This window comes from Oreochromis aureus, linkage group 18 (genome assembly GCF_013358895.1).
Source record: "Oreochromis aureus strain Israel breed Guangdong linkage group 18, ZZ_aureus, whole genome shotgun sequence".
NCBI classification, from domain to species: Eukaryota; Metazoa; Chordata; class Actinopteri; order Cichliformes; family Cichlidae; genus Oreochromis; species Oreochromis aureus.
This window is the reverse complement of record NC_052959.1, coordinates 13,106,385-13,130,054: the sequence shown is the minus strand read 5'-3', so window position 1 is coordinate 13,130,054 and position 23,670 is coordinate 13,106,385. Positions and strand designations below refer to the sequence as shown.

Sequence of the window (23,670 nt, the reverse complement as noted above, 5' to 3'; positions counted from 1 at the left end):
AGGCGCTCATACTGAAGGAGGCAGAGGCAACAGCAACAGCACGCTCCTTTCCCCATTCCTCCCTCTCTTTTCCTCATAATCCCACAGCCATACCGGAGGGAGATGAAGGCTAACCTGACCAGCTGATGAGGACCGGCTGAAAGAGAGGAAAGTCTCAGTGTGAGCCCCCCTTCTTATTTTGGGACGTTAATCAACAAGGAGTGAAAGGAGGCGCGTACACACGAGCGTGCCTGCGGGAGGGAGGGAGGGAGAAGGAGAGAGAGAAGAGGGGGATGAGTGGTACGTTTGGTACAGCTGCTGATGCCAAGGTCTGAGAGTGAGACAGACTGAGGGAGACCTGAGGCTCGGAGGGCTCGCACGTGCGGAGCGGCGTCAGAAACTTGTGGGCAAAGAGGACAGGAAAACAGATTCACATACGCACACAGCTGGACAGATGAGGAGGGATCAGGGACCACGCTTCAGTCCTGGGTATGTTAACTTGTGCAGAACACATTCACACACACATACACACACACACGGGCATGTACATCTTATCCTCAACGGCCTCTGTGTTTTTTTCAAATAGAGCACAGACACACTTGAAATGCAACAGTGCACGTTTGCTGGGCTTAAGGGTTGACGACTACCCACCCTGACAAGGCTCCCTACTTGCCCTTAGATACTTGCAGGAAAGAAAAGAGAATGAACAAGAGAGGTTATGTGTGTGTGTTTGTCTGTGTGTGTGTGTGTGTGTGTGTGTGCATGTGTATGATCATGCTTTCTTACTATCGCATATCTGAATTGTGCACTCAACTAGAGGCATTTAAAAAGGCTTTGTAAGCTGCCCAAGTGATGAATGTTAATAAACCTTCACTGATGGAATGCTGTCATGTTTCACATCGCCCGACTCTTCTAGTTAAAACATCGCTCATTACATTACCTACATGAGTTATGCGCTCTGCTCACAGTCTGCGGTCTGGTTTTTTTTCATCTGAAACGATAACCTGGCTGAAAAACAGCTGAAGTGAGGACTTGTTTGCTCACTCTGGTCTGAGACATGAATAGCTCTACTTTACCCATGCTACACTGCAGGATGCCATGTGTGGTAACGTGTCATGCGTGGTCGTGTGTTATGTCATGTTGTGGCGGGGGGCATATGGCAAGAGTGCCTTAGGTGCTTTAGCCATCAGCCCCCCCCCTTCTCTGAATCTAACACCCCCCACCTCGTTCTCCGTCTCATTCCTTTTCCACCATCTTCCTCCTTTCTCTATTTCCAATTATAGACTGTCACCTCTCTCCCTTTCCTCCTGATCCTATCTCCTGTTTCATTCTCTTGCTAAGCAATTACCTTTACCTGAATCTGCCCCTCTGGACATCATGGCTGGCTGGTTTTTCTGTCTGTCTCCTCAACAATGAAAGTGAAGGATAGGTGGTCATTTCATGGCCATTTTTTAATGGTTGCCTGAACCATGAGCAAAGGAGCAGCAGTGAAGCATGAGCACACAAGCCACTTCATGTTAATACCACTCAAATAGATCTGGAACAGATACGTAAATATGAAGCTCGATCTGGGAGGAGGGGGTGTTCAGTGTACAGAAGAATTATGCCTCTAATCATGGAATCAGCTCATTACTTCCTGCTCCTCATTAACTTGTTTGGGTTTCTAACTTTATCGCTGCTCGGTCTTGTCTTCCTGAAAACTAAACAGGAAAAAAAACTCACTCAGACACTGCTGGCAGGCAGATAGCTCCCAGCATACAGGCAAACTTGCTGTTTGTGTCTGAGAGTCTTTTCTGCACTCACAGACTCTTCAGCTACCTCTATTCCTGTTGCCCTCTTTCTATAATCGCCACTGGTAATGAGCCAGCCTTCACACACGTATACAAAGACATGCACTTATTCCCACCTTCCCACCATCAGTATGACCCTTTAAGTGCAGACGCTTGCCAACTACCTGAAGCATAATATCGCTGTCCTCTCTGCTGCCAAGTCTGCGTAGTGTGTGAAAAGACCAAGACTGGAAATGAGACACTGTTGAATCAATGAGAAGTTAGATAAGAGAAAGAGAATGTCACGAATAGAAAGATGAAGAAGGCAAGCACGACATAAAATTAAACAGGAGGAGATTAAAGTGATGTAGTGAAAGGCTCGTCAGAGGGATATTTAGGACAGGAAAGGCTGGGAGTGTGACAGAAAAGTGGGAGAATGTGGGTGAAACTGTTTGGCCTCTGTGTTGACAGGTGCTTATTGCAGATGTGTTTTTCCAGTGAGTGGACATGCTGGCAAAGTGATAGTTTTCAGCCACCCGTGGGGAAGAAGGTGATGAAAAAGAATGAAGAGGCAGAGGCACAGATCATTGCTGGAAACAAAATCTTTACAAAAGAAAATCGTTTTTTGTACAAGTTGTATTTTATTTTAACTTTTTTTCTATTATTCCATGTTATAGTAGGTGGGCACAGAGCTTGTAAAGAAGACAACCGATTTTCAAAACACCTCCATTTAGGGGTAAAAGCGAGCATATCTGAAATGTCTGTGATAAATCCGCATTAAAGAAAAAGACTTATTCGCCCACATCTACACCAATTACCATATTTTTCCGAGAAGACGTGCTTTTGCGAGTTTGACTGTTGTGTGGACATATGTCTGTCTGGAAGGGGAAACATTGAGCACTTGAGAACATTGTAAGGTTTACATGTAAAAACTACTATTGTATTTTAAAATTTACCACAAGCTTCTATGCCCATTACTTTAAATATATATAGCCTTTTTAAATTGGTTGCTTCTTTTTGAAACACCCTGTCCTCTCAGAAAATAGAAGTTACTCCACCACACATGTGAGACTTTTTAACTAAACCTAACATAGACCTGATAGAGCTGAGATCAAGATGTTTAATGAACATGAATGCCTATTTTAAGCCTTACAACTCAGCATTATTATGTGTGGGCTGGGTACCTTTAATATTTAAACCAGTACCGGACCATCCAAAAGTAACTTTTGTCGATTCGGTTAGCTGCTGTCTGCTCCTCCTTTATTACAATTTTGAAATGTTCTCCTACAAAATATGTCCACATTCCACTATTGAAAGATTTGGTTATTTATAACATTTTACACTCTACACCAGCTGCCTTGGTCGACAGTGTCTGTGTGTTAACATCACTGTCACACGGTTTGCAAACTACTACTACAGGGAGTAGAATTATTAGGCAAATGAGTATTTTGTCCACATCATCCTCTTCATGCATGTTATCTTACTCCAAGTTGTATAGGTTACTACCAATCTCAGGTGATGTTCTCTGTAATGAGAAGGGGTGTGGTCTAATGACATCAACAGGAAGTATAATTATTAGGCAACTTCCTTTCCTTTGTTGGGTCAAAAGAAGGACTTGTCTCAAAAATAGTGAGATATCTTGCAGAGGGATGCAGCAGTCTTAAAATCGCAAAGTTGAAGCGTGATCATCGAACAATCGATTCCATCCAGGGTCGCAAGAAGCGTGGAAAAACCAAGGCGCAAAATAACTGCCATGAACTGAGAAAAGTCAAGTGTGCCAAGATGCCACTTGCCCCAGTTTGGCCATTTTCAGAGCTGCAACATCACTGGAGTGCCCAAAAGCACCCTGGTGTGCAATACTCAGAGACATGGCCGAGGTAAGAAAGGCTGAAAGCGACCACCACTGAACAAGACACACAAGCTGAAGAAAGACTGGGCCAAGAAATATCTCAAGACTGATTTTTCTAAGGTTTTATGGACTGATGAAATGAGAGTGAGTCTTGATGGGCCAGATGGATGGGCCCGTGGCTGGATTGCAGAGAGCTCCAGTCCGACTCAGACGCCAGCAAGGTGGAGGTGGAGTACTGGTTTGGGCTGGTATCACCAAAGATGAGCTTGTGGGGCCTTTTCAGGTTGAGGATGGAGTCATCAACTCGCACCTACTGCCAGTTTCTGGAAGACACCTTCTTCAAGCAGTGGTTCTGCATCCTTCAAGAAAACATGATTTTCATGCAGGACAATGCTCCATCACACGCGTCCAAGTACTCCACAGCGTGGCTGGCTATACAAGAAGAAAAACTAATGACATGGCCTCCTTGTTCACCTGATCTGAACCCCATTGAGAACCTGTGGTCCATCATCAAATGTGAGATTACAAGGAGGGAAAACAGTACACCTTCTGAACAGTGTCTGGGAGGCTGTGGTTGCTGCTGCACGCAATGTTGATGGTGAACAGATCAAAACACTGACAGAATCCATGGATGTGGTTTTGAGTGTCCTTGCAAAGAAAGGTGCAATTTGTTTTAATAATAATAATAATAATAATAATAAATGTTTATAAGCGCCTTTCAAGTCACCCAAGGACACTTTACAATTTCACATAGTAAAACAATAAAAATAAGAACAATTCCAATAAAAATAAGAACAATAAAACAAAGCACAAGATAAAATTAACAAACAATGGATTCACAGTGAATATGCAGATTTGAACAGATGAGTTTTGAGTTGGGATTTAAACTGGGAAGAACCAATGTTTCTTATTTCTGGGGTAGGCAGTTCCACAGCCTGGGAGCAGAGCAGCTGAAAGCTCTGCTTCCCATGGTGGTGAGGCGGAAGGAAGGTACAGCAAGCTGGATAGAAGAGGAAGATCAAGTGGACGGGCAGAACAGGTAGTGGTTAACAGGTCAGAAAGGTAAGGAGGAGCGAGGTTATGAATGGCCTTGAAGGTGAGCAGAAGAAGTTTGAATATTATCCGGGATTTCACAGGGAGCCAGTGAAGTTCCTGAAGAACAGGGGTGATGTGCTGGTAGGAGGGGGTTCTGGTGATAATGCGAGCAGCAGAGTTCTGAACCAGTTGAAGCTTATGGAGGATTTTGGGGAGACCATGCAGAAGAGAGTTGCAATAGTCAATACGGGATGTAACAAGACTGTGGACAAGAATGGAAAGACTGGGTGGAAAGAGAAGGAAGTAATCTGTTAATATTGCGTCCGAGTAGGCAGAACGGGTGAGATTATTGATGTGAGATTTGTAGGAAAGTGAACTGTCTAGGATGACACCAAGGCTCTTAACCTGAGGAGAAGGGAAAACTGTGGAGTTATCGATGGTGAGTGAGAAATGGTTCGCCTTCAAAAGGTTGGATTTGGTGCCAATAAGGAGGATCTCAGTTTTATCCTCATTGAGCTTTAAAAATTAGAGGTAAACCAGGATTTTAGCTCGATAGACATTCTGAAAGGGAGGAAGGTGGTAGAGAGGAGTCAGGTCTGCAAGAGAGGTATAACTGGGTGTCATCAGCAAAACAGTGAAACTGGAGATCAAATTTGCGGAAAATGGTACCTAGAGGGAGGATGTATATTATGAAGAGAAGAGGGCCTAAGACTGAGCCTTGGGGTACACCAGAGGTGACGGGGAATAGACGAGAGCGGAATGATCTTAGTTGAAGTTTTTGAATGTCAGAAATGTATATTTGTGAATGTGGAGATGTTATATTGGTTTCACTGGTAAAAATAAATAATTGAAATGCGTATATATTTGTTTTTGTTGTTGCCTAATAATTATGCACAGTAATAGTCACCTGCACACACAGATATCCCCTAAAATAGCTAAAACTAAAACAAACTGAAAACTACTTCCAAAAACATTCAGCTTTGATATTAATGAGTTTTTGGGTTCATTGAGAACATGGTTGTTGTTCAATAATAAAATTATTCCTCAAAAATACAACTTGCCTAATAATTCTGCACTCCCTGTAGGAGTAGATGATCATTGGTTATGGTTACATGTTAGGTTACGTATTATCTCATGTTTAGTGGGCGTCTCAGGAAGTAGAGTTGGTTGTCTGCCAGCCAGTTGGAAGGTCGGTGATTCCATCCCTGTATCTCCATCTTCAAGTGTCCTCGTCCCATGTTCAACTATCTTATTGAACTCCAAGCTACCCCGGATGCATTTGTGGGAGTGTGTGTGTGCTTAGATGCATTCCGTTGAATAGCAGATTGCATTTTGTGTTACAAACATTGCAGACTAAAAGTGTAACCACATCTAAGTCTAATATCAACTCACCACTGCCTCATATGTTCTTTTGTTCTTCGACACATCGTCTCACTTGCTTTCTTCTTCTTTGACTCCTGTTATCGCAATTTGACACTGGCTGATTTTGTATGAATTTTTAGTCGTAGTGCTGATGCAATTTGATTTATCCCCTAAAATGTACCAGGTTCCTCTACCCGGCACCAATTTCTCATTCAGCTCATTTCCATCAGCAGTGCACTTTCCTTTCAATGAAAAAGCCCGGATAGATTTGAAAACAGCGTTTTAAAACGCCCGCGTACTACTCAGCAAAGTCGTTTTCAAAGAGCTGTGGTCCACACTAAAACTTGTTCACATGGGTGAACAACAGCAGGCTGTGACTCGACTACCAAAATTGTGAGCAAACAAAACAACTGATGTCCGATGCCGTCTGCCATCTTGGTTTAAGTGGTCACATGACTGCATCATATGACCAACATGCGTCATCATTTTTGAAAGTCTGCGTTTTCGAGTGTTCACACTGCAACGGGACAGCTCCGTTTTGAAATGTATGCGTTTTCGAGAGCATTTTCAAAACGCTGCGTTTTACCTTGGGGAAAACGCCATCTCAGTGTGGACGGGAGGCCAAAACGGAGAGAAAACATGTGGACATATCCTAAGCTAAATATTTCCTGGAGATGGTAGAGACCAAAACTGGAGCTAAAAAGATGAATTTGTCAGATGGCTAGAAAGTGTGACTCTAAATGAATGACTGTGTTTCTCTGACACTGAAGAATCTGTACAGTTGTTTTCCCTCCAGGTTTGTCAAGGTACTAGACTTTCTAGACTTTCAAACTCAATACCAATATCCAGGAAAATACTCAATACAATACCATTTTTGAAAATTTTGACCCCATCCTAAAACTGAGCTCACAACTGGCTTTAAAAAAATAAGAAACACATTTTAAAAATTATTGCAAAAGTAGAAAAGTTTATCATCTTGTTCACATCTTCCCTGCAGTATCTCACCCACTGTTCTCACTGCTCCACCTCAGTCTACAGCTTTTCTCCTCAGCTCTTCAAGACTGAAGCTGTCTGATTCGGCTGCCGTGTTCCAGATTTCTCTCTTTATTTGCTTGGATTAGTTCTCCACACATTCATCTATGGTTTCCCCGCTGGTCTGCACAGTCAGAAACTTGCCCAATCTCCACATGTCCGTAATCCGCTCTGTCACGGCTCAATATTCCACCCGTGATCTGTTCAGCGTACATTGCTAATAGTTAGATGGCTAATGTTGACATGTGCACTTCCATGCTGTTGAAACGGGACCTTTACAGACCTCTGAAAGTGTTTCAGTGTTATGAATGTCCAGTATTTCACCTGTTATTGAGGGGAAGAGCTGCGTGTCTACTTGTTTGTGTGAAGTTGTTTACACTGTTTGTTGCAAACGAGTATCTGACTCTGGTATTAATTTTAGCATTGATTAATATCTGAGTATCGATTTTTATATATTTATGTATTGTTGACAACTCCACCTATTAGTACCAAATATTTACCAAAATAATCATCATTTGTAGGATAGTGCACTTATTGTGTTAACTATATAAGGCGCTCATACCCCAAAGTTGTTTTTACAGCTTGATGTGCAGGTTGTTAAAAATCAACACATTTTCTTTGTTTCATAATTTTTTTCAGCTTCTTGCAGATCAGCCCTCAATTTTGTGAGCACTGTTGTATTCTCACCAATACCAATCATGGAGGAATAAGATATATATAAAAGGATAAAGCTTCAGAGAGCAAAATTTGAGCATTATGTGTCCACCGGAGGAGACGCGTGAAAAGAGGAAAGATTCTGGTGCAATGAAAGGATTTGATTGAGACGATGACCGGGGGTATGTGGGCGTGCTGAAAGAGCTTTTGATGTCAGTGTGTGCACAAGTGTCTGCACGCGCTTTTGTGTGTATACATGTTTGTTTGTGTGTGTGTGTGTGTGTGTGTGTGTGTGTGTGTGTGTGTGTGTGTGTGAGAGAGAGGACAATGGTCGACCTTGAGGTCTTAAGAACAAGGTCCACAGCGTGGCGGATTGTTTTTTATTAGATTGCTCGATCGCGAATGAGGTGATTGCACGGACAAGGGCAGAGAGTCACATCCACACCGCCCACGTCTACCCACACACACGCACCCCCATGCTCAGCTACACACACACAAACACACACACAATAAAACACTAGTCCTTATTAAAGTCTTGAATTGCAGTACGGAGGCTCTTGTTGCATCAGAGGTCGCTCACAAACTGAAGTTAATGGTCTTGCTTCCAGTATCATTCAGCGTGTGTTCGGTGAGGTTATTAGGCCTTTAAGGTGCTGGCTGCTGGTGTAGCCTCCCATGTACAGCGTAAAGTAAAGGGCATGATTCCAGTCAATAATGAACAAGCAGGCGGCTGCTGCAGGCCAAATAACATGCAGGTGAAAAGTACAACACTTCTGCGGCCTCAGCCTCCTCCTTCTTTCACTTGCTGTTTCTTTTTCCTTCACTTTTTCCTTCGTGATGAATTATTCTTCCTCACACTTTTGCCCTGTTTTCCTCATGCTGCCCTTTCACTTTCCATTTCTCCTTCTTTAATTTACTTTCTCGGCTGCGTTTTCTCAGACGTGACCCCCGAGTGCTCCAGGTTCTGCTGTTCATTCGCTATGCACACGGTTTCTGTCAGTCTGTCTCCTACACATTCCCCCTGTCTATGTCTTTTGTCTCCCAGCTGCTTGGGTCTGATAGGAAAAGTTTTAAGGTCACCTGCTATCTCTTGCCTAGCTCTCATAATGAATTAGCATTTGGCTTTGCTTCATTATTCAGTCTGACACAACCATCCCTTGAGTTATTCTCAATGTCTTTACAATTAAAGGCTCAAATTCAATTTAGCGATGATTAAGTAACTAAATCTCTCCTTTCTAATTACAAAACTCTCCCCTGTTGAGAGATACAAAGTCCTTAAAGGTGTGTCCATCCCATTTTCGTGTTAAAGAGTTTAACACCAGCTTGATAGAGCCACGAAAGAGCCTCATTTTGCCGACGTTAAGTGCTTGTCTTGTCTTTTAAAAGAAACCTTTCATTGTTGCATGTGTGTGGCGCTTTTGTCTTCCTTGACACCTCACTCTGAGCACTCCTAATAAGGTTTCTTGCTCATCCACACAGAGCAGAAAAATAACTGTTGAAGACAAACAGCCTTTTGTGGCAGCATCGCATAACTGCATTTAATGTCACACTCTGCCAACAGCTATTACTATCACAGTTCTCATTCAAAACAGAGAAAAGGAAGTCATGGAAATACAGAGACTTTGTGTTGACTATGAAAAATACACAGCTTGGCTCTTAGAGTTGTCACATTAAAGCTAGCAGTTAATGACCTTGAACAGGCAGCGCTGTGTTGACGCTTACTGTGATTCTCTATAATATCTGCAAATTTCATTTCATTTGTATTCAACCGGCATTTGAAAAACATAAAAATGAACATAAAAATGAGAAGAGGCTGTTTTGCACCAGCACATCCAGACTTATGTCATCAAACCAGTAGTTCACTGCAATCTCTACACCTCTGCCTGTTTACACCATTGCATGACTTTTGATTCTAAATTTGCTCCAGAGTTTTATCATCTCTCAAAAACCAGACGTCTGGGTACTCATCACTAAGCAACAATGTCTTTGCTATTCAAATCAGCCTGCTGTTGTGCTCAATCAACGGCTGTTTCCACTGTCCAATTGGCCAATTAGAGCTGTACAGACGGGGTTAGTAGCAGCACAGAGCTAGCAGTTTAAGAACATTCATGAAAGGAGTTGCCACATTAAAAGAAAACAAGTGGTAAGACCTGCACCTCTGTAAATAATGAGCCGGCGTCCCACATTAACTCATCAATACTACTCAGACTTCGAGAGAAAACCAGATAGCTTCTGGTATCCAAAAGAGAAATCTTTTCCCCCGCCTGCAGATATCTGTTTACAGAGATTTGTGTACCAAATGTACCAAATCTAAAATTAAAGTGTTTATTTGATGAAGTGAAAAACATTAATCTCTCATGAGAAATCAGCACTGTGGCATATGTTTCAAATGAATTTTACACTGGCAATCATTACTGAATGGTTTAGAGAAAAGCAACCAAACAAAAAACAATTTGGATTCAGGAGAAAGACGCCCTCTCTACTTTTAAATTAGGATTAAGAGTTTCCTTTTTGATAAAGCATATAGTTAGGGCTGGGTCAGGTGACCCTGAATCTTTATTTATTTACACTGCAATAGGTCTAGGCTGCTGGGGGCTTCCCATGAGTGTTTCTTCTACACTCCTCTTTTTTACTCTCTATGTGTTTATACACCACTATAAATTTAAATATTAGTTGTTGTTCATCTCTGACTCTCTTCCACACTGTCTCCTTTTCATGTCTTCCTCCCTTAATTCACAGGTGGTGCCCCTCTCTCATCCTGCTTGTGCCAGAGGTTTCTTCCTGTTAGAAGGGAGTTTTTCCTCCCCGCTGTTGCCAAGTTCTTGCTCATAGCAGGTCATCTTATTGATGGGGGGTTTTTTTTGCATTTTTGTATTGTCTTTACCTTACAATATAAAGTACCTTGAGGCGACTGCTGTTGTTAATTGGCGCTATATAAAAACATTTGAACATAAATAAGACAAACTTAAAAGAAAAAATATATATATACATTTTTGAGCAATGTAGAGAAGCCAGCAAATAAAGAGACCATGAAAGGAGGATTTCTGAGATCATGGAAGATCATTGGTTCTCAAATAAATTAGTATGTCAGTAAAAAGCTCTGAAAGCTCTATGTGGGCCTTTAAGTTAGGAGTAATTTGTGATACAACATCTGTGTGGTTGCCTTTTAAATGAGACTGCAACTACCTTCAATTTCTTACTCAGGGTCATTCAGCTGAATCAGAAAGGCTGACACAAAAGCTGAGCTTGTTTTAAGCCTCACCACCTGTTGCAGTAAAATGAACTGGTTCCAACAACTCAGTGTGTGTGTGTGTGTGTGTGTGTGTGTGTGTGTGTTTGTGTGTTTGTAGCAGTCCTCCCATTACTTCACCTGCATGAATAAAGGAATCATGTTTCTCAGACTTCATTAAAAGTTGATGCAGGTCATGAAGTGTGCGGCTTTGCTCACCGCAGATGCTAATGCAGGTCAAGGAGATAACGTTCATGCGTGCATATGTGTGTGTTTGTGACAGCGTACCCATCCCTGCCTTTTGTTAATTGAATGTTAATGCAGGTTAAATTGTATAACCTTATCTTTTAATAATGCAGCTGAACTAAGGATCATTACAGGATATTGTGGCTCCACGTTCTTCTCTCTGCTTCTCTGCTTTTCTGTACTCCATCTACGTGTGCGAGATAAAGGAGGTGAAAGTGTTATTACGCAGTTGTGTGATAATTCATTTTTGAATTCACGTGATGCCCTGAAGTGACCTAGTTTGACATTTAAACATACTGATGTACAATATTCTCAAAACTGCTGATGGAAGTAATTGGCTTCCACAACCTGCAGTGTGTGTGTGTGTGTGTGTGTGTGTGTGTGTTGCCATGTAATGCCATCTGTAGGCCCAACCTTTTGGGCAGGGGGGACGTTATTCATTAATTCTAACAGCATGATTTCGAGCCATGAACACTCTTCAAGTGTGTGTGTATGTCTGTGTTTGTGTGTGTGTCTGCAGTGCACGCTCTATACACACATAAGGTCAATGAGTTTCACTCGTACGCTTCATTTTCTTCTTTCTCTCTCTGTCGCTCTCTTTCTCTCTTTCATCTGCGATTCTCAGTAGATGAACGGCTCTCTGATCCATAAGAACTCTGTTAAGGAATGCCGTATTGCTATTGATTCCCTCTCTGATCCCTCAGTTTGTACAGGCACAACACAAACGGTGCGGCATTGAGAGGACGGCTCGGCTGATAGCTGTGATGGAGTCTTGTGCCCCAGTCCTGCAAATTGGATTTTAATGATTCAAGTATCATTTTGTGAACACTGCTCACTGCTCCCCACAGACATTAAAATGTGATTTCCTCCACAAAAGGCAGAGAGAGAAACGGCTGGAGAGGAAAATAAAATGTTTTGGAGAAGTTGAAATGCCTTTAAGGGCAATTTACATTTGTGTGACTGTGTTTTAGATTAAAGTCAAGCTAACTTACTGAGCAATCAATAGGCAGAACTAAAACTGACAAACTGAAACTTGCAATTACCAGAACACAATATTTTTTCTTTCATTAGGGAGAACTAGTTTTCACTTGTTGATTGAAATGATGGGTCTTATGAAATCTAAACATTGTACAGATGAAACAGACAATGTACGACACTATACATCATAGCTCAAGCATCTGCCTTGTTTTTCTTTTCACCCCTGCAGTCGATCACACCATATCCACTCACCAGGTGTTGTGTGGCTTTATACCTGCCATCTAGCCTTTGTTTTTCTGTCACATCATGGAAGCCTGGTTCCTCTTGTTTCGCTCTTGTTGTCTGCTTCCTTGTTGTCCCAGTTTTCCACTTGTAAGCTTCAATTTGCACTTTAATAACCCACTAAAACAGTTTCTGCCTGCCTGCTCATGTCTGCACTTGGGTCCTGCTTCTTCATCTTCATGTACAAACTGGGGCAGAGTGGGCTTGTTGAAAAGGGTAAGAACTGTATATAATCATGATTTATAAACTACTAAACTATGACAACGATTTGAACCATAAATTTCCAGTTTGGGTTCATTACTCCACAAGACCTGGAGTTGCCACTTATTTTCAGTCCAGTTCTTGTGCAGGTTTTATTATTTCACCGTGGTTCTTCATCTGGTGAGATTTCAGTGAACAGTAGGTGAATCAGCTAAAGGATACGATGTCTCTCTCAGGTCCTGTGTCAGGTATTTTCTGGATTTTTTCCAGTTTCTGAAGAACATGACTTTCAGATGCTGTTCATCAGATGCTGTTCACATTATCTTGGGCTTTTCTTTAATAGATTCAGCTAAATACATGGGAACAAATGATGTGTTTTGTGACAAGCTGCTAGTAACAAACTGCTAAAGATAAAATGTTGAAATGGTAGTTACCTAAATTATGTGTAAACACAAAACTAGCTCATCACTTGAGTTAGTCTGTATAATAAAGTCTATGTATAAAGAAATGAGAGGTGGTTCAAGACTTTTGCACAGTATTGTACAACTTTTCTAGCTTTGGTACTGATGAGAAACACCAGAATCAGATGAAATGTTTTCACAACAAATCCTTTTTTTTTTTTTTAAATCGCTTTATGAAAAAAGTACTTCATAGCTGTGGTATCATGAGTGTTTCTTCAGGCACAGAGTGGAGAAAAATCCAGTTTTCTATAAACTGTATCTGGCTTGAATTTTTTTTCTCACTCCTTTGGGAGTAATTAGTCTTGTTCAGTGTAGATGGACGGATTTTCTCTGCTGTCCTTCAGCGCTGACCCCCTATTCTGCACACACACATACGCACATACATTTCGCTCTGAGGGAACACAGATTCAGACTTTACTTCTGCCTCACTGCTACACAAACAGGCTTGCAGAATGCCTCAGGACACTTCACCATTGGCGTACACACATATATACAGAGACCCACACATTCATCCAGGCTCGCATGTTCATCGTCACCCTTCCTGCAGAACTGGAGGCATGTGAAAGTCACTTGGGCATGCCAGCACATGCGTGTCGTTGTTGTCTTTTATGCATGTCACGTATAATAAAGGGGCCAACAGTTGAGTCACTGTGCAAATGTATTCAATATCTGTTAAAGTTCGTGTAGACCTGAAGGTTAGCTGCCTCTTCAAAATGATAGCCCTCTTTGGTTGGCTTCTCCTCTCATTTATAAAGCAAAACTGCCTCAAATCATTCGCTCCATTGCGTGTTGCCTTTTAGCAAGGCAGTTGGGGCATTTATGTTTTATTATTTGAAAACAAAGTGCAGACAATGGAGGCTGCAACCACAGAGATCCTTCTGTCTCCCTGAAAAGGTAAAACAAAGACAGCCTGAATTATTAATTTGCACATTTACATTCCCATATATAAAGAGCAGCTCCTCATCAGCTCTTGTGTGACAGATTCTGTAGTGCCATGTGTCCCCGACTCAGTTTGTTTCAGCCGCTTGTTAAATTGAGGTTTGTTTAAAAAGGACACAAGCCTGTGGCAATTTTGCCTCTTCTTCTGTAGATCATCTTTTTTTTCGTAAATTACTAAACTGACAAAAGTTTTCCTAGGTGCTCTTTTTAGAAAAAAAAGTTAAAGAATCCTATGCAGTGTTTTCAGTTGAGGGTAGCATAATCATCCAAAATCCTCTTTATCATGTACTCAGTTTTCTCTTATCGTTACTATTGGTCCTCATCAAGACTTCATCATTACTAAAGACGCCAGGACATACCTTTAACACTGACCTACACTTACAGTGCTGTGAGATATTTATCCCCTTCAGAATTTCTCTCCCCCCACCCATATTTCTGACACTTAAATGTTTCACATAATCAAACAAATTTAATATTAGTCAAAGAGTAAATACAAACAGAGTTTTAAAATGATAATTTAATTTATTTTTGGGAAAAAAGCTAACAAAACCTACCTCTCATTATGTAAAAAAGCAATATCCATTGGTCGCGAAAAAGCCTCCAGGGACTCCAGGGAACCAGTCAGAGCCATTATACACAAAAGGAAGAAACTTGGACTTGATGTCCAGGAGTGGCAGCCTACCAAAATGACTCCAAGAGCGCACTGTCAACTCATCCAGGAGGTCACAAAGGAACTCAGAACAACATCCAAAGAACGACAGGCCTCATTTGCCTCAGTTAAGGTCAAAGTTCATGATTCAACAATAAGAAAGAGACTGGGCAAAAATGGCATCCAGGGGAGAGTTTTTGGAGATAACCACTGCTGAGCAAAAAGACCACAAAGGCTTATATCACATTTGCCAAAAAATATCTTGATGATCCCAAAGACTTTGGGAAAATATTCTGTGGACTGACGAAACAAAAACTGAATTTTTTTTTTTAAGTTTGAGTCTGATTACGTCTGGTGTAAAACACAGCATTTCATAAAAAGAACATCACACCAGTCAAACATGGTGCTGCTTTGCTGCTTTAGAGCAACTTGCTGTAACTGATGAAAACATGAATTCTGCTCTCTACCTGAAAATCCTGGAGCATGTCCGGGTATAGGTTTGTGTCCTGAAGCTTAAGCACACTTGGGTTATGCAGCAAGACAATAAAAACACCATCAAGTTCACTTCTGAATGGCTGAAAAAAAATGAAAGTTTTGGAGTGGCCTAGTAAAGGTCTGGACTTAAATCAGATTGAGATGCTTTGGCCTAAACTTAAACAGGCTTTTCATGTCCAAAAACTCTCCAGTGTTGCTGATTTAAAACAAAGAATTCTTCCACAGTGATATGAAACTCACTGGCAGTTATCACAAATGCTTGATTGCAGTTTTTGCTGCCAATGGTGGCACAATCAGTTATCAGGTTTAGGGACAATTACCTTTTCACACCGAGCCAGATAAATTTGAATAACATTTGTCCGTCAATAAATAAAATAATTTCAAAACTGCATTTTGTATTCACTCTGGCTTTCTGCTTAGATTGGTTTGATGATCTGAAGCATTTAAGTGTGACACATGTTTAGCAATGTTGGCTCACAGCATGAGGGTTCTTCTGTGTAGAGTTTCCACACCATCTCATGGCAGCATGTGAAATGGTCTTGACTTTTAAACTCCTGATTTGAGTAGATTTTACATATTTTACATATTTTTTTCATGTTCCTCAAGCTGAATTTCCCAACATTATGTTCAAGTCTCTGAACATGACAGCCGCCCACCCCATATGTACAGATTCATGTCCTCATCCACTTTTAAAAGGCAAAAGATTTCACATCTGGATGTTGGAGGGGTCGGTGGTGGAGTGGATCATTTCACACCAGAGAGCCAAGTTCGAGTCACCTCACAGATTTTCAACTCATTTTGAAGTAAATAACTCTCTTGGTTATTTTTAGCCATTAAAAACTGCTTGGTTAGGTTTACAAAAAGATATTGGTTTGCGGTAAAATGCAACAGTTACCACATCTTTTAAGGCTTTGTTGCCATGGTGATGCCTCCTTGCTTTTCTCAGGGCAAAATACATGTTTCTGAAATTAATATCATTCATATTAAATTCAAAACTTTGTACTCACTGATACAAAAAAGATGAAAAAAACTTATATTCATGAACATTAAACAAAAAGATTATTTTTGTTAGTCTGGGCTAAGAGGCTGAATGTTTTTCCTGCTTTTCTCCAGTTTCTCGCAGCATCAAAACAACATGATAGGCTTTTGTTTCTTTCTGGGACACTCTGACAAAAATATCAACAGCTTTTCTTCATGGTAAAATCTTTAATCTTTGTAACACATTGTGGCTATAAACAACCTGTAATGCAACACTCTTACACTGTGTTATCCTCAGAAAGAACAGGCTGTCTTATTCAGCTAACATCCAGTCCTTTAATAGTGATAAGCATCATGATCTGACTCAGCCATGACTAATAATAATGGGAGAGACACAACTTGAACCAAATTTTAACAGTTTATTAACCAAACAAAGCATTAAAAAAAAAACCCAAACAAACTTAACAATATTTAATGTGTTAGTCAGTGTTAAAAGTGTGTCAGCAGCTGGATGAGTGATCAAACATGAAGCTTGTGTTGTTGTGTAGGGTAAGCAGGCTAAAGCCAAACAAACAAATACAATGGTGCTGGGTGAATGAAGAGAAAGATGAAAGCTGAGACACCCGGCTCTTAAATGCTCCAGGGAGACTGGCCGGGCGCTCTCAGTTCCACTAATTAACCCCACCTACCAGGAACCTGCCAGAAAACACAGAGAGACTACAGGGAAAAACAGCAGGACCATCACAAACATGAGTTCACTTGGGGATGTTGTTCATGTAATCACACTCATTTAATATAGTTCTTTGCAACCATTCACCAACTACAAGGAATTAGCATAAACAATATTAAGTTGCTCCACAATGGAAGTAATTAGCAGCAGCATGTTGACCAGAGACCACAGAGCGTGAATGACATTTGGCGAGTTCAAGCAAACAAGTGTGAACGAAATAGCTGCTGGTGACGCAAAGTGCACAGGACCCCAGATCAACTTTTTTCCAGACAAGCGATTGCAGCAACTACCAATGAGAGCGCAGGATACTGTTGATTTACATGTAACCTGCTAGTAACTAGGGTTACCTAGGCAACCAGAGCCTGGAATGTCAAACAGAGCCTTGTTCTTCCTGTGTGGACTTACATGTGACCTTAGGTAGTCAGCTAAATATCGCCGATCAGTCATGTGACCAAGGTGTGGGTCTCTTGTTTAGTCATGACCAAGCAGTAGCCTGTCTGAGTTTCTCCTTCACCCACTCACTCACGATTCTCAGTCACTCCTTCGGCTCTGGTCAGTCTCTAATTTGAGAGGAAAAGAATCTGTGCAGTGAATAGTTTGGTGTGATGGCTAAGTTTACCTACAACACCCTTTGAATGTAACATGACTGGGCTTTTTAATCCCCATAATGTGGTGTTCAGTTAGCATTTGATTCTCTCTCCTTTCAGTTTTCCTCGCCGGGTGTCAGCCTCCCTCTCAGCTGATTCTTGGTTGATGTGGCGTGTCTGCTATGGCTTCATGTTTTCGTGTGGGTTTTTACACAAAAGCTCCTTTTGAAATATTTATCTCCCAAACCTGTGCACCCTTTCCCCATTTGAGAGCCTTGTTTTCCCCCTCTCTCTGCCCCTTCCCGTTTCTTCTTTGTTTCACACTTTTTGGCGCTCACAGCCTATCCCGAGCCCCCCCCCCCACTGTCTCCGCTCCTCCTTCCACCCTCGCCTTTTTCTTTTTTCTTTTAAACATCTAGTCATGAATTTATTATGTGAATCAAAATAGAGCAATGACTCTTTGTCCCCTTCGCTGCATGTCATTGGTCTAGAATGAATAATTCAGCCACTGTGGTTGAAATTAGGATCAGGGAGAAAAAGGGAATTATTTTGAAGCAGTGCTATTCAGGCTATTTTCGAACGGCGAGCTGTCAGCGCCTTTCCTGCAGCGCTCACTCTTTCTTCTCCTTCCCCACTTGCTCTCTCTTATTCCTCCCACCAGTTCACTCGCTCTACATGAAGATAGAGACAATTCTTCTATGTCTTCTGCGTCCTTGGGAAGGACTGCATGGTAAGCAGAGAGGATAGGATTGTCATCCTCTGGATATAGTCAGCTGTGTTGTTTGGATGTGTTTTTTTGTCTGTTTTTACATGATGTTTGTGTATTGATAGGTTTGAACATCACCCTGTATGAATCCTCAAGTCAGTGTGAAAACATTATTATGAATACTGTTTGCTTCTGTTTTTTTGCAGATTTCTGTTGAACAGCTTTGATGGCAAAACATGTAGCTGACAGCTTATGTCAACAGCTTCCTCCCTTTCAGAGGCATCCATTGATCTCATTACAGAGCGCATGCCGTCTCACTGCTTGACACCAATTTAATGTTTGCTGTTTAAGATGACAGTTATCGAATGGCCTAAAATGAGTCCCGCAAGCTCTCGGTTTGACTTTTATGATACTTCATGAAAAGGAAATAACAGGAGAGAGGATAAATGCTCCTCAGTTTGATTTCAGATGGCCTTTTCGAGGTCCAAATGCTACACTGACCGCTGCCGGCAATGGATCTGATAACCCTGTGACGGCGTGACAGAGGCCATCAAGCGGTCTGCCTCCTACACATCCATACATGACGCTAGTACTGCCATAAATGCAGACCCGTGGCGTTGTACGCACATAAGGTCGATCATGCAGCTGAGTACACACACATAGACGCAGATGCACACTTGGATGATTATTCTCTGCCTCCTGGGGCATCATTGAAACTTTTCAGCCATGACCTCGCTAAGAGGGAGAGAGGGAGCGAGATGAGCATTAGAGGGAACAAAAATGAGGGATGAAGAGAGAGTCCTTGAATTTTAACTGGATGCTCCCTAGGGAGAACTCCAATTGTCTCTGTGTGTCTTCGGTGCCAGAGTCCCACAGCTTCTTTTAGGAGCTCAAGGACCCTGACAGCTCTACTGTCCTCTCAGGGAGGCGGGTCTGTCATCATTGACTTGATAGCTGCTTTTTGGGAGAGAAATCATCTGACTAATCAGCTGTTAAGGGTTTCTCTTATCAGTTTTTAGTGCGGGGTACTGACATTCCTCCTGCGGTGGCCAAGTCTTCCAGAGAAAAGGATGTACCAGAGGATAAATGTCACGATTGGTTATCACTAATGTGATCAGGGTTTCAATGACCTCATCTCTTTGGTAGTAGCCCGTGTTTTAAAGGAATTTTCCTGCAATGTGGCGATTTTGAATATATTTCTCTCAGTTATAAGAGACAAATTAGTTTGATTATTTAAAAGTAAGAAAAGAAGTTTGATATAGAGACAAAAGGAAGTTTTTCTAACCAGGTTGTAAAAATATTTAAGTCCTAAGATGGGAGATTTTAACCCTTGGGCAAAGCCAAGTAATGCAAATACAGACTTACAAAGTCACCTTGTGGTTTAATATCAGTGGAAGCATCCCCGGCATACAAACTTCACATATTACCAATTTAAATATTAATGTTAAAATCATGGCATGCAAAACAAACAATGTCATTATGAGAAGTTGTCCAAATGATTTTGATTCCAATTACATGAAAATATATGTTTTTGCTGTTGAGGTGTGTGTGAGTCTGTGCACACAGGCACGCAGGTGCAGACACGGACTGGCAAATAGAAACTGTCACAGTGCTGTGAGTCCAGATAGTCGGGTGTCAATCAGCAAACCAACCCTGACCTATCTGCAACCTGACATCCTATTTAGTGGCCAGAGCTCGCTCTCCCCGCTCTCTGGCTCGTCTTCCTTTATTCTCAGTTTCTTATCGCGAGCGTGCACGTGTGTGTGCGTGTGTGTGTTTTCATCATTTCACCTTTTCCTCACTTCTCCCGCAGCTCTTATTTGTTCAACAGCGGTTATGACCTTTCCAGAAACTTCCTCCCTTGTGATCTTTCTCCTCTTCCTCCTCTTCTTCCTCACAATGATCTGTTTCCGTCTCTGAAGCGTTTACAAAGCCTTCAAAGACATATGTGTGTATACGGACATGTGTGTCTGTGTTTGGAGAGGGTGGGGTAAATATCCTCCTCTGGGATCTCTGGTGAGAAGAGGATCCGGAAAGTGTGATGATCACCTAATGTTCTGTGAAGCACCATCATTTTACACACGCACAGAGCTGTTCAACACACAGACACACACACACACATACACATATGCTCTGTTGGTGTTGTACAACCGCAAGCCGAGCGGCTTTATCACTGCTTAGGGATTGTCGCCTTTGTTTCCTCAGTACAGAGGATTCGGCTCTCTCCTCCACATCTCCTGCTTTCTTTTATCCCTCATCTCCAACCTTGTCACTCTCCATTTCTCTCCCCTCCCCACACCATCCATACCCGTGGTTTTTTTCCCTAACCTTCACCTCTATTTCACCGTCCTTCTCTCTCCCCCCTTCTTTCTCTTCCTTCATCCCCACATCTGAAACGGTGGCGGCGGCTCTTATTGGTTGTTCGGGCAGAATCAGAGAAATAGACAGCCAATAAGCTTTCAGGCTAACAGGGTCACCATTATCCATGAAGCAGTGCAATTACGCTGCTGTCTACATTCCTGCCATGTACACATATGCCGTGCTTATCCTTATACCTACTCTGCACGTTTCAGCTGTGCATGAGCATCCTTCTTGATGTGGAACAACACATTTATATGATGTCACGGTCTTCCTCTTTGCCTGTATTTTGCAATATGACCATTTTCCTTAAAAATAGAATAAGAAATTTAGAGAGCTTGAATGAAACTGAAGGTGCATTTGGGATCAGTTTATGCATTCAGGTCAAAGCTATGTACATATTCATCATAAATTCTCCCCATGCAAATCCAGCACCATGCTGCTCTTCAAAGACCGCAGGAGGAAAAGCTGTTACACTGCTCCCCTCCCCCTTCTTTCTGCTTCCAACTTGTTCCTTTTCTTTGCTGTTTACTTGCCACACAGACAGTTATATATTTGTACCAGGCTCAGTCAGTCAGGCTCTGTTTTGTTCTGTGGGATGATGTGGCCTTTTAACTTGCCACTGCTGCCTTGCGATTAATAGAAATAAATAAATTAGGATGTTTAAAATGCTAAATTTCAACCCTCAGACAGTTTCACTGTGTGTTATTCAGCAACATCATGATTTCTGGGCCCCTCTTGTGGCATTTGACTGAGCGTCAGGCCTAATTTGCATCATTAGATTCTCTCAACTGTGGAATAGCTTTGACCTTCCTCCATCATTAGTGACAGAGTGAGACAGAGTGTCCCTCTTACCTCCCTCCCGTCTGCCTTTTTCCTCCTCTTCCATCCATCACACTCACTTCTTTACGGTCCTCCATGTCCATTATCTCTTCCCCTGATGCCCAAATCTATTCTTCACTCATATTGTGGTTATATTATGCAGCTTTACACTTATCTATTTCAATCCCCCGCGCCTCATCAGTTGGTTTTCATCACACTTCGTCCTGCACCCTACGTATTTGCGGTGGAATATCAAGGAAGTGTTGGCTATCTTTCTTTTAAATTCCCTGTCCGGCTTTCACCTATCTTAACGAGCCGGAGAATTGAATTAATTTCCTTGCTTCTGATACCACAGGGACGTAACAGCACACTCACACACTGAAAAACACACACGCCCATACACACTGAGTCGTACAGGGTGAAAAAATGGGCTGTTGCCTCTCAGGTGAGATGTCTCCAGGGAAATGTTTTCCTTCACACGAGTCGCCTAGTTATCATCACAATCTGCAGCCGCACGGTTGGCGCTGACAAGAAGACGTGATTTCACTTCCCAATGACCAGCCCTGGGGATTGCCGCACCATCTTGTTATCTGGAAAGTCATTAGCCTTTAGAAGGGAAATTACACCAGAAATGAACTCCCTTCATATCCTGTCTTGAGCCTGGTAATGAGAAATGCGATGACAGAGTCTCCTGTTTGCGCCAAGGAGAAGTTTGTCTATCTGTCTGAGATCTTGTTTTATCCCAGTGACCCACTAAATACTGCAATGCCATGTAAAAATATGCCACATAAGTACCCTGAATGGGAAAAGAAAAACATAAATAGGAAAATACCATACTGCCACCACATAAAGCTGATGGCGGTGGCCAGTTTGTGTTTTTTTGTATTTGGGAAGCATGTGTGAGATAATTAATGAGTCATTTCAATCCACACCAGTAATAAGGCCACAGATCCCTAAAGGCTGAGACTAATTCAGGGCTGTTCAGTCACTTGTCATTGTGTCACTCAAAATGATTTCGTGTGTGCTTTCTTTTTGATAAAACGGGTCAACTTTGATTAAAAAAATTTCATCTCCCATTTTTTCTTTCTTCCAAACTTGCAACATTGCTAATACTGTAATAATCTCTGCCCTTCATGGTTAATTACACCGAGCTTAAACAATTGCCAAGCTAAATGCTTTTCCTCAGTACGCTCATAACATGTAAACACAGGCTTTTTCCTGTGTGCACAGACACAATCTGTGCAGCTCTGTGTACCTTCAGCAGTGCAGGTACCAGACTTAATGACTTGTAAGTCATCACTCTGGATATGGCAGAGCGAGCTCTTCATTATTCCTGAAGAAACATGGTTCATATAAGGAGTGCAGTCCAACTCGCAGATCATTTCCCCGATATCACAGCAGTGCCGCTCAGATCTGATATGAGAATTAAAGGTTGATTCCATGCATCCTTCAGCATGGAGAGCATGTCAGTATTGGCTCCAACCTGCTGAGTAATCAGGCCAACACTGAATAACAAGACCACACAGTGTCGTAACTGTTAAATGATGATGAATAAAACGCAAATATGTGTGCAGGGAAAACCTCACACTTGACTCACAATCTTGTGATAGGCAGTAAAGTGAGTAGAGAGTTTAAGTTGCCTGCACGTAAGTTTGTACAGGTGACTTTTGTTGGGGTGTCACTTTTAGCCCTGGCATTCTACTACTGCTGCCGACTTTGTGGAAAAGGCCAGTGCACACACGATTTATGACCCCTGAACCCCCAGATCAAATCGCTTCATTAGGAGCTGATGTCACAGTAAACTGGGAGTCAACTAAAAAATCTAAACAGGTTGAGCAGATGCACACCTTAGCAGAGAGCATATGGCGGCAGGACAATCTAATAAGACTCCCAGATTGCCCTCTGTTGCGCTGTTGTTACCACACATACTATACCTATATGTCTGCCTGTGTGTGTGTGTGTGTGTGTGTGTGTGTGTGTGTGTGTGTGTGTGTGTGTGTGTGTGTGTGTGTGTGTGTGTGTGTGTGTGTGTGTGTGTGTGTGTGTGTGAGAGAGAGAGAGAGAGATGCTGTGTGTGTTTTTCATGTGTCTGCGCTCTCAGTATGTGTAGCCATGTGCTCAGGTTTGAGCCAGAAAAAAACAGGTCGAAACACCGCGGGGTGTGAGAATCATCAGAATAGCTACAGCTAATTAAATGTGCCATGCCTTTGAGTAAAACAAAAAGATCCATGTTCACTAAAAGTGAGCACTGGCTGAAATGCTTTCTGTTTTCAAAGCATTTCATTTTTGATGAGACAGAATAACCAGAAGAACATTTAACCTCTTCTGT

General features: G+C 41.9%; 1 protein-coding gene across 1 annotated transcript in view; it reads left to right on the top strand.

The window, feature by feature from the left end:
• The first annotated feature begins 289 nt into the window (after positions 1-289).
• LOC116318672 (leucine-rich repeat and immunoglobulin-like domain-containing nogo receptor-interacting protein 3) overlaps positions 290-23,670 on the top strand; it is a 42,835-nt gene continuing 19,454 nt past the window's right edge. Inside the window, exon 1 of the mRNA XM_031737761.2 lies at positions 290-468. The gene's annotated coding sequence lies outside the window, so the exon portion shown is untranslated. The remainder of the gene's footprint in view (positions 469-23,670) is intronic.